The sequence below is a fragment of the Oncorhynchus nerka genome, linkage group LG27 (assembly GCF_034236695.1).
Source record: "Oncorhynchus nerka isolate Pitt River linkage group LG27, Oner_Uvic_2.0, whole genome shotgun sequence".
Classification (NCBI taxonomy): Eukaryota; Metazoa; Chordata; class Actinopteri; order Salmoniformes; family Salmonidae; genus Oncorhynchus; species Oncorhynchus nerka.
Window position 1 is genome coordinate 58,054,594 of NC_088422.1, and position 16,276 is coordinate 58,070,869.

Genomic DNA, 16,276 nt, shown 5'->3' on the forward strand with positions numbered 1-16,276 from the left:
TATATTTGGAACCAACAGCTGAATACAACTGGATACGTAAGCTCCCTTGTTAGATTCAGATTGATTTTTGACAATGAAGAAGAGGAATGTTTTATAGATGATGATTTGCCTAATATTGTTATAGGTATGCGGGTGAATGCATTATATGTAAGTAGCTTGTAAATAATAAAAAAATATTGGCTTAGTGAAGATTGGGTAAAGAGAGAGAAAGAGATTGTCCTCCTGCATCCTACTGCCAGTGTGCCAGCCGCTATAGATCAGAGCTGTGGTAAACTAAAGGCGACAAAGTGATTATTTGATATACATCTTTAATGATCTCATGATTTGCATTAAGACCACTGGTTGGTAATTAAGACGTTTCAGAGCATAGTGACAACTGTTTTGCTTAAGTTTTGAGCTTTTGACTGGTCTGCTAAACAGGACATTAGCGTGAGTAAACCACAGCACAGATCAGTAAAAACAAATGCATTCATTGTGCTGTAGTTTTTTGGACCAATGAGAAAGTCAAGGGAACAAGTTGTGGGAAAATATATTCTGTTGACAAATATCATTTGCGAGTCCACAACAACCGAATGTTCCGGTTTTCAGGTTAAATGGAACGAGAGCCTGTGACACGACTTCCGCTTTTGAACGTTAGCAAGGCCAGTTTAACTCCAGTTTAACTCCGCATCCACATTTACTGGATTGGTGGAACAGAGCAGAAGATAACCGTCTGCGAACTCGAAAATATCATTGGTCAAATCATGACCTCGGTCATTGGGAAAGTTGAAGCTCTTTCGAAAGATGTGGATGACCGTTCAAAACTATTTTTCCCATTCTGAGCTTGTCTTTTCCCGAGTACATAGTTGTCGTGAACGCACTAAAGTCAGAAGTCTGAGATTTCCGAGTTGGTTTGAACGCGACCATGTCTGACCTACGTCACGGTCTCTGAAGCGCTGTCAGCTGGTGAATTCCACTCCAAATCGCGAGGAGACTTGACTTTCGGCCGTAGCCGAAAAAAAAAAAAAATTAACGGAAATATTTGCTCCACTGAACTCTGGATAGGCTACTTCGGGGTTTTGGACTCCACAACACAGTCCAACCGCTTTTTGATTGAGACTATTGATGTGAGGTTGATTTATTTGGTCAATTTACGGATAAAATAACAAGGCGAGGTTTCGCGTGTTGGACCGAGAGGTAAGAGTTACAAACTTTGCACTATTTTCCTTTCCTCTAGCACATTGTTTGCTTTCCATTTCGCAATTTATAGTAAATTGTTTGTCAAATTTGCACACACGTTTTTGTTTACACAATAAGTTGTAGTTGCCTTGTCAAAATAATGTTGGTTTGTAATTAACAATTTTTTCAAACCGCGAGTTGCACACTGATGTGGTCGTGCTGTTTAATTAGTGATATTGACTATCAATATTAGGCTACTTGGCAAGGCGCCCTAGACTACAGCCCAAAGCCACATTATCAAATTGCCTCGTTTTGTTTTCGGTGTTTACAGAAAATGGCAACGGAGCTTATCCAATTCACTGGAAACAGCCGTGGTTCACACCATTCCAGCCGTTTCCACGCTTGTCAAAAAGCCTCCCTCTTCTGTCAAACAAAAATGTTCCCAGCGTTTTCGTTTCAGTGCTGAGCTGTGGGACAGTGCACGGGATTAGTGTGTGTGTGTGCGCGCCCACTCGTATAAAATATATATCATACATTACATTACACACACGGTGTCTTCAGAAAGTATTCAGACCCCTTGACATTTTCCACATTTTGTTACAGCCTACATCTATAAATGATTCAGTAGTATTTGTCCCTTATCGATCTATACACAATACCCCACAATGACAAAAAAAATCAGTATATAATTTTTTCCCCCTAATTTATAAAATACTGAAATCACATTTATATACAGTAACCAGTCAAAGTTGGGACACACCTACTCATTCAAGGGTTTTTCTTTATTTTACTATTTTCTACATTGTAGAATAATAGTGAAGACAAACTGAAATGGCACATGGAACAAAAATATATTTGAGATTCTTCAAAGTAGCCACCCTTTGCCTTTATAACAGCTTTGCAGAGTCTGGGGTCTTGAGCGCTCTGGAGTAAATCAAACTTTATTTGTCACACGCGCCGAATACAGCAAGTGTAGACCTTACTGTGAAATTCTTACTTACAAGCCCTTAACCAAAAGTGCAGTTCAAGAAGAGTTAAGAAAATATTGACCAAAATAAACTAAAGTAAAAAAATAAACAATGTCAATGTAAGTAGTCCGATGGCCATTTGATTCATTGTTCAGCAGTTTTATGGCTTGGGGGTAGAAGCTCTTAAGAAGCCTTTTGGTCCTAGATGTGGCGCTCTGGTACCGCTTGCCGTGCGGTAGAAGAGAAAGCAGTCTATGACTTGGGTGACTGGAGTCTCTGACAATTGAATGGGCTTAACTCTGAAATGGCCTATTATATTGGTCCTGGATGGCAGGAGGCTTGGCACCAGTGATGTACTGGGCTGTATGCACTACCCTCTGTGGCGCCTTATGGTCAGATGCCCAGCAGTTTCCATTCCAGGCGGTAATGCAACAGGTCAGGATGCTCTCGACGGTGCAGCTGTAGAACTTTTTGAGCATCTGGGGACCCATGCCAAATCTTTTCAGTGTCCTGAGGGGGAAAAGGTTGCTTCGTGCCTTCTTCACGACTCTTGGTGTGTTTGGACCATGATACTTCTTTGGTGATGTGGACACCAAGGAACTTGAAATTCTCGACTGCTCCACTACAGCCCTGTTGATGATCATGGGGGCCTACAATCAGCTCCTTTGTCTTGGTCAGTTTGAGGGAAAGGTTGTTGTCCTGGCACCACACTGCCAGTTCTCTGACCTCCCTATAGGCTATCCACAACATTGTTGTCAGTGATCAGGCCTCCCATTGTTGTGTCCACGCAGTCATGGGTGAACTGGGAGTACAGGAGGGGACTAAGTACACACCCTTGAGGGGCCCCAGTTTTGAGGATTAGTGTGGGAGACGTGTTGTTGCCTACCCTTAACCTAGGGGTAGCCTGTCAGGAAGTCCAGGATCCAGTTGCAGAGGGATGTGTTTAGTCCCAGGGTCCTTAGCTTAGTGATGAGCTTTGTGGGCACTATGGTGTTGACTACAGCTCAGTGTTCAATGAACAGCATTCTCACATAGATGTTCCTTTTGTCCAGGTGGGAAAGGGCAGTGTGGAGTGCGTTTGAGATTGCTTCATCTGTGGATCTGTTGGGACGGTATGCAAATTGGAGTGGTTCTCGGGTATCTGGTTTTCATCAAGGATATATCTGTACTTTACTCCGTTCATCTTTGCCTCGATCCTGACTAGTCTCTCAGTCCCTGCAGCTGAAAAACATCCCCAAAGCATGATGCTGCCTCCGACATGCTTCACCGTAGGGATGGTCCCAGGTTTCCTCCAGAGAATCTTGTTTCTCAATCAGTCCTTTACGTGCCTTTTGGCAAACTCCAAGCAGACTGTCGTGCCTTTTACTGAGGAGTGACTTGAGTCTGGCCACTCTACCATAAAGGTCTGATTGGTGGAGTGCTGCCGAGATGGTTGTCCATCTGGAAGTTTCTCCCATCTCAATAAAGGAAATCTGGAGGTTTGTCAGAGTGACCACCGGGTTCTTAGTCACCTCCCTGACCAAGGTCCTTCTCCCCCAATTGCGCAGTTTGGCCAGACAGCCAGCTCTAGGAAGAGTCTTGGTGGTTCCAAACTTCTTCCAGTTTGGTACCTTCAATGCTGCAGAAATGGTTTGGTATCCTTCCCCAGATTTGTGCCTCGACACAATCCTGTCTCGTCGGAGCTTGACTGACAATTCCTTTAACCTCATGGCTTGGTTTTTGCTCTGATATGCACAGTCAACTGTGGGACCTTTATATAGACAGGTGTGTGCCTTTCCAAATCAAGTCCAATCAATTGAATTTGCCACAGGTGGACTCCAATGAAGTTGTAGAAACATCTCAAGGATGACCAACGGAAACAGGATGCACCTGAGCTAGTACGTATGTTATTTCTGTTTGTTGAGAGACCAGGGTGTGTCTCGTCGTCTTTACAGACCGTGCCAATGAATGAATGTATAAACTTATATTTTTAGATCATTTATGAGTTATCCTTAAAAAAAAATACAGACAAGTGTCAGGGATAGGGATCTTGATTTGGCATCGGAGCAGATTTTCTACACGCTGGGTAATGGAGAGCCTGTTGATTGTTACAAATCTTGCTTCAGGAATAACTATGTATGTGTAACATCCTTCCCCTCTTACTGTTAGAAAATGTAATAGCTCAATGTGGGGCGGACTTATTTTGACAGACCACTGTTTTTAAAAGCCCTCCCAGTTGTTACTGCACCAGAGGGGGCTGTGTTTGTAAAATACATACCGCTAGAGCACAGGGAGTACAGGGACATTCCATTTTATTCTCAATGTTCCCTACAGTACCACTCCTCGCGTCATCACTGGCATGGCATTCCAGAGGCAGGAGTCATGAGCAGAACAAATTGACCCTACCCCTCTCTGTTAGACCTGCATAGCTGAGAAAAATTTAATTCAATTTCATGTTGATGTGAGGGAAGATGGTCAGGGCATGTCGGCTAAGTCTCTAGCTGTTCGGACAGTTATTGTGGGAACTGCTTAGACAGTTAATATGTTATGTTGTACTCCCATAGATGGAGACACAATTCTGCCCCCCTCTAGAACTTAGGCCTCACTCCCCCCTATCTGAGATATCTACTGCTGCCCTCATCCTCCACATACAACACCTGTTCTGCCAGTCACATTCTGTCAAAGGTCCCCAAAGCGCACACATCCCTGGGTCGCTCTTCTTTTCAGTTCGCTGCAGCTAGCGACTGGAATGAGCTGCAACAAACACTCAAACTGGACAGTTTTATCTCCATCTCTTCTTTCAAAGACTCAATCATAGACACTCTTACTGACAGTTGTGGCTGCTTTGTGTAATGTTTTGTTGTCTTTACTCTTTGCTGTTGTCTGTGCCGAATAATGTTTGTACCTATGTTGTTGTCTTAGGTCTCTTTATGTTGTGTTGTCTCTCTTGTCGTGATGTGTTTTGTCCTATATTTTTATTTAATTTATATGTATTTTTAATCCCAGCCTCCGTCCCCGCAGGAGGCCTTTTGCCTTTTGGTAGGCCATCATTGTAAATAAGAATTTGTTCTTAACTGACATGCCTAGTTAAATAATTAAAAATATATATAATAATCCTGGTCCCCCAAGCAAGGTATAGTTGGACAAGACACCAGTGTAGGCTGGGAGGGTGTGGAGACAGAGAGCAGACACACACACAGTCTGTGGTTTCCGGACGATGGGCTGGTTGAGTCACAGGCTGTAAAGAGAATAAGAGACTACTCGTGGAAATTACATGTCATGCAGAGTGATTATGTAGCTCCAACCGTGTGTGTGTGTGTGTGTGTGTGTGTGTGTGTGTGCGTGCGTGCGTAGCTACTAGCTACACATCAGACAATGTATTCCATAAAATATTTGCCCAAGACACTGTATAGGGAAATCTGTTCCGAAACGTGCCATGTCTGTGTTTGCACAAAAGTGCGTGAGCTCACACATGAGGATAGTGTTTGTTTGGATCACAGTCAGTCTCTGGTTTGGTGCTCTATTGTAGGCTGTTTGTTAAATAAGTCCTGGACAGTTTGACTTGTTTTGCTGCGGTAGTGGAGATGAGGTTAGGGAGTGGGGCGTGTGAACCACTTTTTTTCCCTTTCATCATATAAAGGATGGCATGTTGTGACTTCTCCATGCATTCAGGCATTATGTAACTGCTCTGATTGGAAGCATATTATTATAGAATGTGAACATTACCAGATAACCAGTAGGTGGTGCTGTTTGCTGCAGTGTCTGTCACATAGATGGACTGCAATCTCTTGGCACTGATGTTGGTTAGCCTACATGGATGGCATGCTCAGGTTAGAAGTTACCCTTTGGCACAGATCTAGGATCAGTTTATCTTCCCACAATTCGTTATGAGGTGAATCACAAAACTGACCACGAGGGGGTCCAATCTGGCCCCTGGGTGTTTTTTTTGTTGTTGTGTGAAATATACTTTTTCAGGGAGCATCTGCAATTCAAAACCGATGGATTAAGTACTATTTTATTTGTTGCACATTTTGATGGTGAGGAAATGCAACCAATTTTCAATGCGGCCCTCCGGACCTCATTGAAGACTGAATGCGGGCCCCTGTGTCAAAATTAGTTTGACACCCCTGATCTAGGGAAACTGACAACTTCATCCTACTTAGTCTCATGGTCATTTCAACACAACTGTTAAATCGGATTAGATTCTGAACAAGAGAAGATGTGGAAACGACAGCAGAGCCTCAGTTCAGCTGTAGCTAATCTGGCCCAATTAAACTGTGTATGAAAGAGGGGTAGATTTTATATTAGGAAATGTTCATGCCATGTTGGCCACAGCGGATTACTGCCTAACTTCATTCTGCATGTTAATGGCTAAAAGACACAGTAAGAAAATGACTAGGCTATTTTAAGTGTGAGCATGGGTTAGAACATTACACTATATCAGGGGTGTCAAACATACGGCCTGCGGGTGGTTTGAGTAAATAAATTAAGTTTGTTTTGGGGGTGGAACAAACTCAATATACTTTTAAAATGACAGTGAGTGTCTCAAATTCCAAAAAAACGATAGCTAGAGGACAATTCTTTTGTACATTTTGACAACAAGCAAATGTAACCCATTTTCATTGCGGCCCTCCGGACCTTGTTGAAGACCAAGTGCGGTCCCCATGCAAAATGAGTCCTAGACCCCTGCACTATATACACGCTCAATTACACTGAAACAAAACCCACACACATACACTACATACGTTTCACACACATACACTTGTACACTCATCATATGCTTCTGCTACTCTTATTCTTACTACTCTGACTCTTATTATATATTATATATCGTGATGCCTATTTTAATTCTCTTGTTAGTATTTTTCTTTTTTATTATACTCAACAAAAATATAATCGCAACATGTAAAGTAGTAATGCACTGATATTACATTTTTGGCCGATACCGATATCTGATTTTCCTTGCCAAAAAAAATGATACCAATATTTAACATTTTGTTGCCTTTTAAGCATTCTAGAACAGTTGAATAGTTAGACCGTTGTGTCCATGTGTGTGTTAAGGCACTGCATCTAAGTGCAAGAGGCATCACTACAGTCCCTGGTTCAAATCCAGGCTGTATCACATCTGGCCGTGATTGGGAGTCACATAGGGCGGCCCAGCGTTGACCGGGTTTGACCGGGGAATTTATTCTTAACTGACTTTACTAGTTAAATAAAGGTTACACACACACACCACACTGACCAAAACATTATTTTGTTGGCATTTACGTATATCCCAATTACCAATAAAACATCATCAAAACCTATTCACTTACTTGCTGTGCTGTTTCGTTGTTCATTTGTTCAGTCGTTTCATTCTCAACAAGGATTTCTATGGAACGCCGGTTGGGTCTTTTACGTGTCAAAAAAGGTATTATTTAACACTATTTGACGTGTCAAATAACACCATTTGACCAATCAGGACCTGAATGACTGCACATCACAATTTATCACATTCATACATTTTTTACGTAGTTATTACACATTGATTACACTATCACTCGTATTTCATGTCACAGCGATTTATCGATACGTATGCTATGATGCTGGTAAAGTTGTCTCATGCTCCTACAGTGTTGGTCATAAAAAAAGCTAGCTAGCTCATGGATGCAAACAATGTTCTTCCCCAAAACATAGCAAAATTACACGTTTCAGTAGCTATATAGTTAGCTAGCTAACTATATAGCTAGGTGTCATCTAAAATAGCCCTAATTTATAAGACGGTTCTTATTTTATTAATGGTAGTCGGACCCATCTATGTGAAGCTAGCCACAATAGAGGACTTTGCGGTTAGCCTTCAAAATAAAAGTATAGCATAATTCTACTATTTGTAGTCATTTGCTTCACTGTCAATTACATACTTTTATTGTGAAGGCAACCCGCAAATTCCACTACTGTGCCTAATCCTTATTGTGACTAGCCAGATGAAGCTAGCTGGCTGCTTATAACGTTAGCTTTTGGCAAAAGGGTTAAGTAGCTGGCTAGTTATTTATTTTCATGACCTGAAGTTCAGTTTCAATAGGCGAACAAGTGGCAATCAGACTAATACTTACTCACAAGGATTCCTAAATCATTGCTAAGAATAACAGAAATGACAGCAGTTTCTACTGGTCATTGTTTTTAGGCTGGTTGTATTGGTTCTAGCTAGGTACCAAGCTAAAGCTAGCTACCCCAGAAGTTGCGGTCGAACAAATTATGCTTTATTACCAACGTGGTGTTTTAAACACATCGTGTTTGCAGACTGTTTTGTACAGCTTTGTACAGCTTTGACAGTGCTACTGTATCTTTTTTGACCACCAAAGACCCAAACGACGTTCCATAGTATGTATGTATGTTGTGAAGCTAATAGCAGTGACGCTATTACTGTCTAACTCCGGTAGGGCAACATCAGAAAAATAGCGCACTTGGAAGTGTTAACCGGTGCTCAACCAGTCCGCGAACACCAATATCACCCACGACAGAGAACGGTTGATTGTCAAGGGTAATGAATTCCATTATCTTGGCTTTAATGGATTTTGCCTTTGAGTTGTCTCGCTGAAATGTTGTCACTCTTTCTAATGACTGCTTTACTTGTTGACTGCTCAATCCATACAGCAGACATTGTGGGCTAGTTTAGGAATGCTGTGTTGCACATATAGCGCAAAATTTTACGTGGCGTAATTACATCAGGTATCTTTGTTATATGGGTATGCACGTCAGCTTTGACATCGGTTTTGCCCATTGGGTGTTAAACTAGACATTGGCCGACTCTGATATGTTCACCAACTATATCGTGTGTTACTAATGTAAAGTGTTGATCCCATGTTTCATGAGCTGAAATAAAAGAACCCAGAAATGTGTTTACATCCCTGTTAGTGAGCATTTCTCCTTTGCTAAGATAATCCAGCCACCTGGCAGGTTTGGCATATCCATAAGCTAATGAAAAATCATGATCATTAGTCATTACACATGTGCACCTTGTGCTGGGAGCAATAAAAGGACACTCTAAAATGTGCAGTTTTGTCACACAACACAATGCCACATGTTGAGGGAGCGTACGGTTGGCATGCTGACTGCAGGAATGTCCACCAGAGATGTTGCCAGACATCTACCATAAACCGCCTCCAATGTCATTTTAGAGAATTTAGCAGTATGTCCAACCGGCCTCACAACCGCAGACCACGTGTAACCATGCCAGCCCAGGACCTCCATCTGGCTTCTTCACCTGCGGGATTGTCTGAGACCAGCCACCCGGACAGCTGATGAAACGGAGTAGTATTTCTCTCTGTAATTAAGCCCTTTTGTGGGGAAAAACTCATTCTGATTTGCTGGGCCTGGCTCCCCAGTGGGTGGGCCTATGCCCTCCCAGGCCCACCCATGGCTGAGTCCCTGCCCAGTCCATATGAAATAGATTAGGGCCTAATAAATTTACTGATTTCCTTGCATGAACTGTAAGTCAGTGAAATTGTTGTTTTTATATTTTTGTTCAGTATATAATCCTTATCATTGGGAAGGGCTTAACTGTAACGTCGACAACTGTTGTATTCGGCACTTTGATTTGATTTTCCTTGCCTAGCCTTTCCGCGAGGCATCACAAGTAGTAGGTTATTGAGTGAAAGTGTGGAGAGACAGGCTGTGTTCTGAGGCGAGGAGACGGGTGGTGTGTGTGTCGGGGCTGGGAATTGCCAGGGACCTCCTGATACGATATGTATTGCGATTGTATTCATCTTTTGCGATTTGATTTACATTTACATTTAAGTCATTTAGCAGACGCTCTTATCCAGAGCGACTTACAAATTGGTGCGTTCACCTTATGACATCCAGTGGAACAGCCACTTTACAATAGTGCATCTAAATCTTTTAAGGGGGGAGAAGGATTACTTTATCCTATCCTAGGTATTCCTTAAAGAGGTGGGGTTTCAGGTGTCTCCGGAAGGTGGTGATTGACTCCGCTGTCCTGGCGTCGTGAGGGAGTTTGTTCCACCATTGGGGGGCCAGAGCAGCGAACAGTTTTGACTGGGCTGAGCGGGAACTGTACTTCCTCAGTGGTAGGGAGGCGAGCAGGCCAGAGGTGGATGAACGCAGTGCCCTTGTTTGGGTGTAGGGCCTGATCAGAGCCTGGAGGTACTGAGGTGCCGTTCCCCTCACAGCTCCGTAGGCAAGCACCATGGTCTTGTAGCGGATGCGAGCTTCAACTGGAAGCCAGTGGAGAGAGCGGAGGAGCGGGGTGACGTGAGAGAACTTGGGAAGGTTGAACACCAGACGGGCTGCGGCGTTCTGGATGAGTTGTAGGGGTTTAATGGCACAGGCAGGGAGCCCAGCCAACAGCGAGTTGCAGTAATCCAGACGGGAGATGACAAGTGCCTGGATTAGGACCTGCGCCGCTTCCTGTTTGAGGCAGGGTCGTACTCTGCGGATGTTGTAGAGCATGAACCTACAGGAACGGGCCACCGCCTTGATGTTATTTGAGAACGACAGGGTGTTGTCCAGGATCACGCCAAGGTTCTTAGCGCTCTGGGAGGAGGACACAATGGAGTTGTCAACCGTGATGGTGAGATCATGGAACGGGCAGTCCTTCCCCGGGAGGAAGAGCAGCTCCGTCTTGCTGAGGTTCAGCTTGAGGTGGTGATCTGTCATCCACACTGATATGTCTGCCAGACATGCAGAGATGCGATTCGCCACCTGGTCATCAGAAGGGGGAAAGGAGAAGATTAATTGTGTGTCGTCTGCATAGCAATGATAGGAGAGACCATGTGAGGTTATGACAGAGCCAAGTGACTTGGTGTATAGGGAGAATAGGAGAGGGCCTAGAACAGAGCCCTAGGGGACACCAGTGGTGAGAGCACGTGGTGAGGAGACAGATTCTCGCCACGCCACCTGGTAGGAGCGACCTGTCAGGTAGGACGCAATCCAAGCGTGGGCCGCGCCGGAGATGCCCAACTCGGAGAGGGTGGAGAGGAGGATCTGATGGTTCACAGTATCGAAGGCAGCCGATAGGTCTAGAAGGATGAGAGCAGAGGAGAGAGAGTTAGCTTTAGCAGTGCGGAGCGCCTCCGTGATACAGAGAAGAGCAGTCTCAGTTGAATGACTAGTCTTGAAACCTGACTGATTTGGATCAAGAAGGTCATTCTGAGAGAGATAGCGGGGGAGAGCTGGCCAAGGACGGCACGTTCAAGAGTTTTGGAGAGAAAAGAAAGAAGGGATACTGGTCTGTAGTTGTTGATGTTCCAAACATATTACGCACTAGACGAGAGAGCATAAGAATTTAGTTTTGATCAGTCATGGAAATCAAAGTGAAAAAAAAACATGCTGGCTCACTAAAAAGATGGAGAACAAGCTGCAGCATGAAAAATACTGTAGTTCTGGAGCAGGTACGCTTTTGACTAGATGGGATTTAGCTTTTGTCAGATTTGACTTTTTGTAGCAGGTTAGCAGAACTTACATAGCAGGTTAGGATAATTAACGTAGCAGGTTGGGAAAATGTAAGTTAAGATTAGGAGAAGGGTTAGTCTCGTAATGAAACAGGCTTCCCTAAAATGGGAAGCCTGGCGAAGTCCATGGTAGAAAGATGGCTAAATAGGGGTGGGAACCCAGTGTAAATCAGTGACGCCTCGCAACTCATCAATAAAATGCCTTTCTTGGGGGCAGCTCCAATAGTACTAACTAGTGTTGTAGGCACAACAGTGCGTGTTTATGGCCAGGAAATCGTAGCTTAAAACCCCGTCAAAAGATGTTGATGTATGTTAATTTTGTGTATAGAGCACACTTAGGGCAAGGGAGGTGTGACAACGACATGATTTTGGAGGAATGGCAACGCACAGAATAGGGTTAGCCATAATTTCCCAAAATTCAATTTAAGGTTAATTTTACAAAAGTTATATCCCTTCTAGCCAAGCCCCGCAGGTACATCCAACCTAGCATTTTTTACAAATCGATAATTGGAGTCAAAGTATTGCTATAATATCGACCAAAATAATATTGCGATATGAAACTATATACATTTGAAGTCGGAAGTTTACATAAACTGAGTTTAAATGTATTTGTTTCACAATTCCTGACATTTAATCCTAGTAAATATTCCCTGTTTTAGGTCAGTTAGGATCACCACTTTATTTTAAGAATGAAATGTCCAAATAATAGTAGGGAGATTTATTTAGGCTTTTATTTCTTTCATCACATTCCCAGTCGGTCAGAAGTTTACATACACTCAATTAGTATTTGGTAGCATTGCCTTTTAAATTGTTTAACTTGGGTCAAACATTTCGGGTAGCCTTCCACAAGCTTCCCACAATAAGTTGGGTGAATTTTGGCCCATTCCTCCTGACAGAGCTGGTGTAACTGAGTCAGGTTTGTTGGCCTCCTTGCTCACACATGCTTTTTCAGTTCTGCCCACACATTTTATATGGAATTGAGGTCAGGGCTTTGTGATGGCCACTCCAATACCTTGACTTTGTTGTCCTTAAGCCATTTTGCCAGAACTTTGGCAGTATGCTTGGGGTCATTGTCCATTTGGAAGACCCATTTGTGACCAAGCTTTAACTTCCTGACTGATGTCTTGAGATGTTGCTTCAATATATCCACACAATTTTCCTACCTCATGATGCCTTCTATTTTGTGAAGTGCACCAGTCCCTCCTGCAGCAAAGCACCCTCACAACATGATGCTGCCACCCACATGCTTTACGGTTGGGATGGTGTTCTTCGGCTTGCAAGCCTCCCCCTAATTCCTCCAAACATAATGATGGTCATTATGGCCAAACAGTTCTATTTTTGTTTCATCAGACCAGAGGACATTTCTCTAAAAAGTATGATCTTTGTCCCCATGTGGAGTGGCAAACCGTAGTCTGGCTTTTTTTATGGCGGTTTTGGAGCAGTGGCTTCTTCCTTGCTCAGCGGCCTTTCAGGTGAAGTCGATATAGGACTCGTTTTACTGTGGATATAGATACTTTTGTATCTGGTTCCTCCAGCATCTTCACAAGGTCCTTTGCTGCTGTTCTGGGATTGATTTGCACTTTTCACACTAAAATACTTTCATCTCTAGGAGACAGAACGCGTCTCCTTCCTGAGCAGTATGATGGAGGCATGGTCCCATGGTGTTTATACTTGCATACTATTGTTTGTACAGATGAATGTGGTACCTTCAGGCGTTTGGAAAAAATATTATAAATTTTAAAAAATCTGTCTAAACAATTGTTGGAAAATTTCTTGTCATTCAAAAAGTCTATGTCCTAACTGACTTGCCAAAACTATAGTTTGTTAACAAGTAATTTGTGGAGTGGTTGAAAAACGAGTTTAAATAACTCCAACCTAAGTGCATGTAAACTTCCGACTTCATCTGCATGTATTGCGATTCGATAATGTGATTTTTTTTTTTTGTGATGTTCCAAACATATTGAGCACTAAATAGTGCATTCGGAAAGTATTCAAATCCCTCGAGTTTTTCCACATTTTGTTAGCTTTATTCTAAAATTGATTTAAATAGATGTTTTTCCACATCAATCTACACACTACTGTGTGTATACCATGTATAGTGTGTTTTAGAAATTTTAGAAAATCTATTCAAATGAAACTGAAATATCACATTTACAATAAGAATTCAGACCCTTTACTCAGTACATTGTTGAAGCTTCTTTGGCTGCAATTACAGCCTTGTCTTCTTTGGTATGATGCTACAAGTTTGGCACACCTGTGTTTGGGGAGTTTCTCCCATTGTTCTCTGCAGATCCTCTCAAGCTCTGTCCGGTTGGATGGGGAGTATGGCTGCAAGTCCAGGCTGCGGCTGGGCCACACCAGGATATTCAGAGACTTGTCCTTGATGAAAACCTGTGTTGTGTTGGCTGTGTGCTTAGGGTCGTTGTCCTGTTGGAAGGTGACCCTTCGCCCCAGTCTAAGGTTCTGAGTGCTCTGGAGCAGGTTTTCATCAAGGATCTCTGTACTTTGCTCTGTTCATCTTTGCCTCGATCCTGACTAGTCTCCCTGTCACTGAAAAACATCCCCACAGTATGATGCTGCCACCACCATGCTTTACAGTAGGGATGGTGCCAGGTTTCGTTTGGCATTCAGGCCAAAGAGTTCAATCTTGTTTTCATCAGACTAGAGAATCTTGCTTTTCATGGTCTGAGTCCTTTAGATGCCGTTTGGCAAACTCCACATGGATTGTCATGTTCCTTTTACTGAGGAGTGGCTTCCATCTGTCCAGTCTATCATAAAGGCTTGATTTGTGGAGTTCTGGAGAGATGGTTGTTCTTCTGGAAGGTTCTCTCATCTCCACAGAGGAACTCTGGAGCTCTGTCAAGAGTGGTCATTGGGTTCTTGGTCACCTCCCTGACCAAGGCCATTCTTCACCGATTGCTTAGTTTGGCCTGGGCGGCCAGCTCTAGGAAGAGTCTTGGTGGTTCCAAACTTCTTCCATTTAAGAATGACCACTGTGTTCTTGGGGACCTTCAATGCCGCAGACAATTTTTGGTTATGTTCCCCAGATCTGTGCCTCGACACAATCCTGTCTCGGAGCTCTACGGACAATTCCTTCGACCTCATGTCTTGGTTTTTGCTCTGACATGCAATGTCAACTGTGGGACCTTTATATAGACAGGTGTGTGCCTTTTCCAAATCATGTCCAATCAATTGAATTTACCACAGGTGGACTCCAAGTTGTAAAACATCTGAAGGATGATCAATGGAAACAGGATGCACCTAAGCTCAATTGAGTATCATAGCAAACGGTCTGAATACTTATGTATATAAGGTATTTCTGTTTTTTATTTTAATACATTTGCAAACGTTTCTAAACATGTTTTCGCTTTGTTATTATGGGATATTGTGTGTAGATTGATGAGAAAAATAAAATCAATTTTAAAATAAGGCTGTAACGTAACAAAAAATGTTGGGAAGGGGTCTGAATACTTTGAGTGCACTGTACATTGTTTTGTTTTTCTATTATCTGACAGCTTAGCTGTAGTGTTAGGGTAGATGCCCGCTCAGTTGAGCTCATATGTTATTGCGTTGCAGTGATATTAGTTTACATAGCCAGCTAACAAGTTGCTTTTTTTACCTGTTTCCACCGATGCAATTAATTTGGAAACTGTCCCAGTTTCATAACTTATCAGCTAACATTGGCAACATTTGTAGTTAGTCTGTCAGGCAAGAAAACAAGAGTTGGGGGGCCACATTGTGCTTCGCTCGTGATGCTGTCACTTGATCGACTCACTCCCTCCCTATAAAGACAACCAGCTAACTATCCCCATCAAAATAGATGAAGAATTATTCTAAACCTGTTTGGCTAAATTGCACAGTGTCATCTTTGTAATATTTTACTTTCAACAACTTAAATATATAAACAATAGTTGTGTTGAATCTGTAAACCGTTGGTACATACTTTGACTTCTTACCATCTGTGAAAAGTATCCTGACCTTGGTGCTTGAAGTGTGTACCGTATATTAAAGGTTGACCGATTTAATCGGTTTTCAAGTTTTCATAACAATTAGCATTTTCGGACGCCGATTACATTGCATTCCATGAGAAACTGTGTGGCCGGCTGACCAACTGTTACGTGAGTGCAGCAAGGAGCCACGGTAAGTTGCTAGCTAGCATTAAACTTATCTTATAAAAAAACAATCAATCTTCACATAATCACTGATGATATTACTAGGTTAACTAGCTTGTCCTGCATTGCATATAATCAATGCGGTGCCTGTTAATTTATCATTGACTGTCTACTTCACCAAATTGGGGATGATTTAACAAAAGCGCATTTGCGGAAAAAAAAGCACCATCGCTGCACGAATGTACCTAACCATACACATCAATTCCTTTCTTAAAATCAATACACAGAAGTATTTTTTTAAACCTGCACATTTACTTAAAATAAATTAATGTTAGCAGGCAATATTAGCTAGGGAAATTGTCACTTCTCTTGCATTCATTGCACGCAGAGTCGGGGTATATGCAGCAGTTTGGGCCGCCTGGCTCGTCGCGAACTAATTTGAAATGTACATCATTGTGACATAACATTGAAGGTTGTGCAATGTAACATGATTATTTAGACTTAGGGTTGCCACCCATTCCATAAAATACAGAACAGTTACGTATTTCACTGAAAGAATAAATGTTTTGTTTTTGAAATGATAGTTTCCGGATTTGACCATATTAATGAC

General features: G+C 42.5%; 1 protein-coding gene across 1 annotated transcript in view; it reads left to right on the forward strand.

Moving 5' to 3' along the window:
* The first annotated feature begins 688 nt into the window (after window positions 1–688).
* The window catches only part of LOC115112042 (kinesin-like protein KIFC3), a 77,972-nt gene continuing 62,384 nt past the window's right edge, over window positions 689–16,276 (forward strand). The window contains exon 1 of the mRNA XM_029638705.2: window positions 689–1,176. The gene's annotated coding sequence lies outside the window, so the exon portion shown is untranslated. The remainder of the gene's footprint in view (window positions 1,177–16,276) is intronic.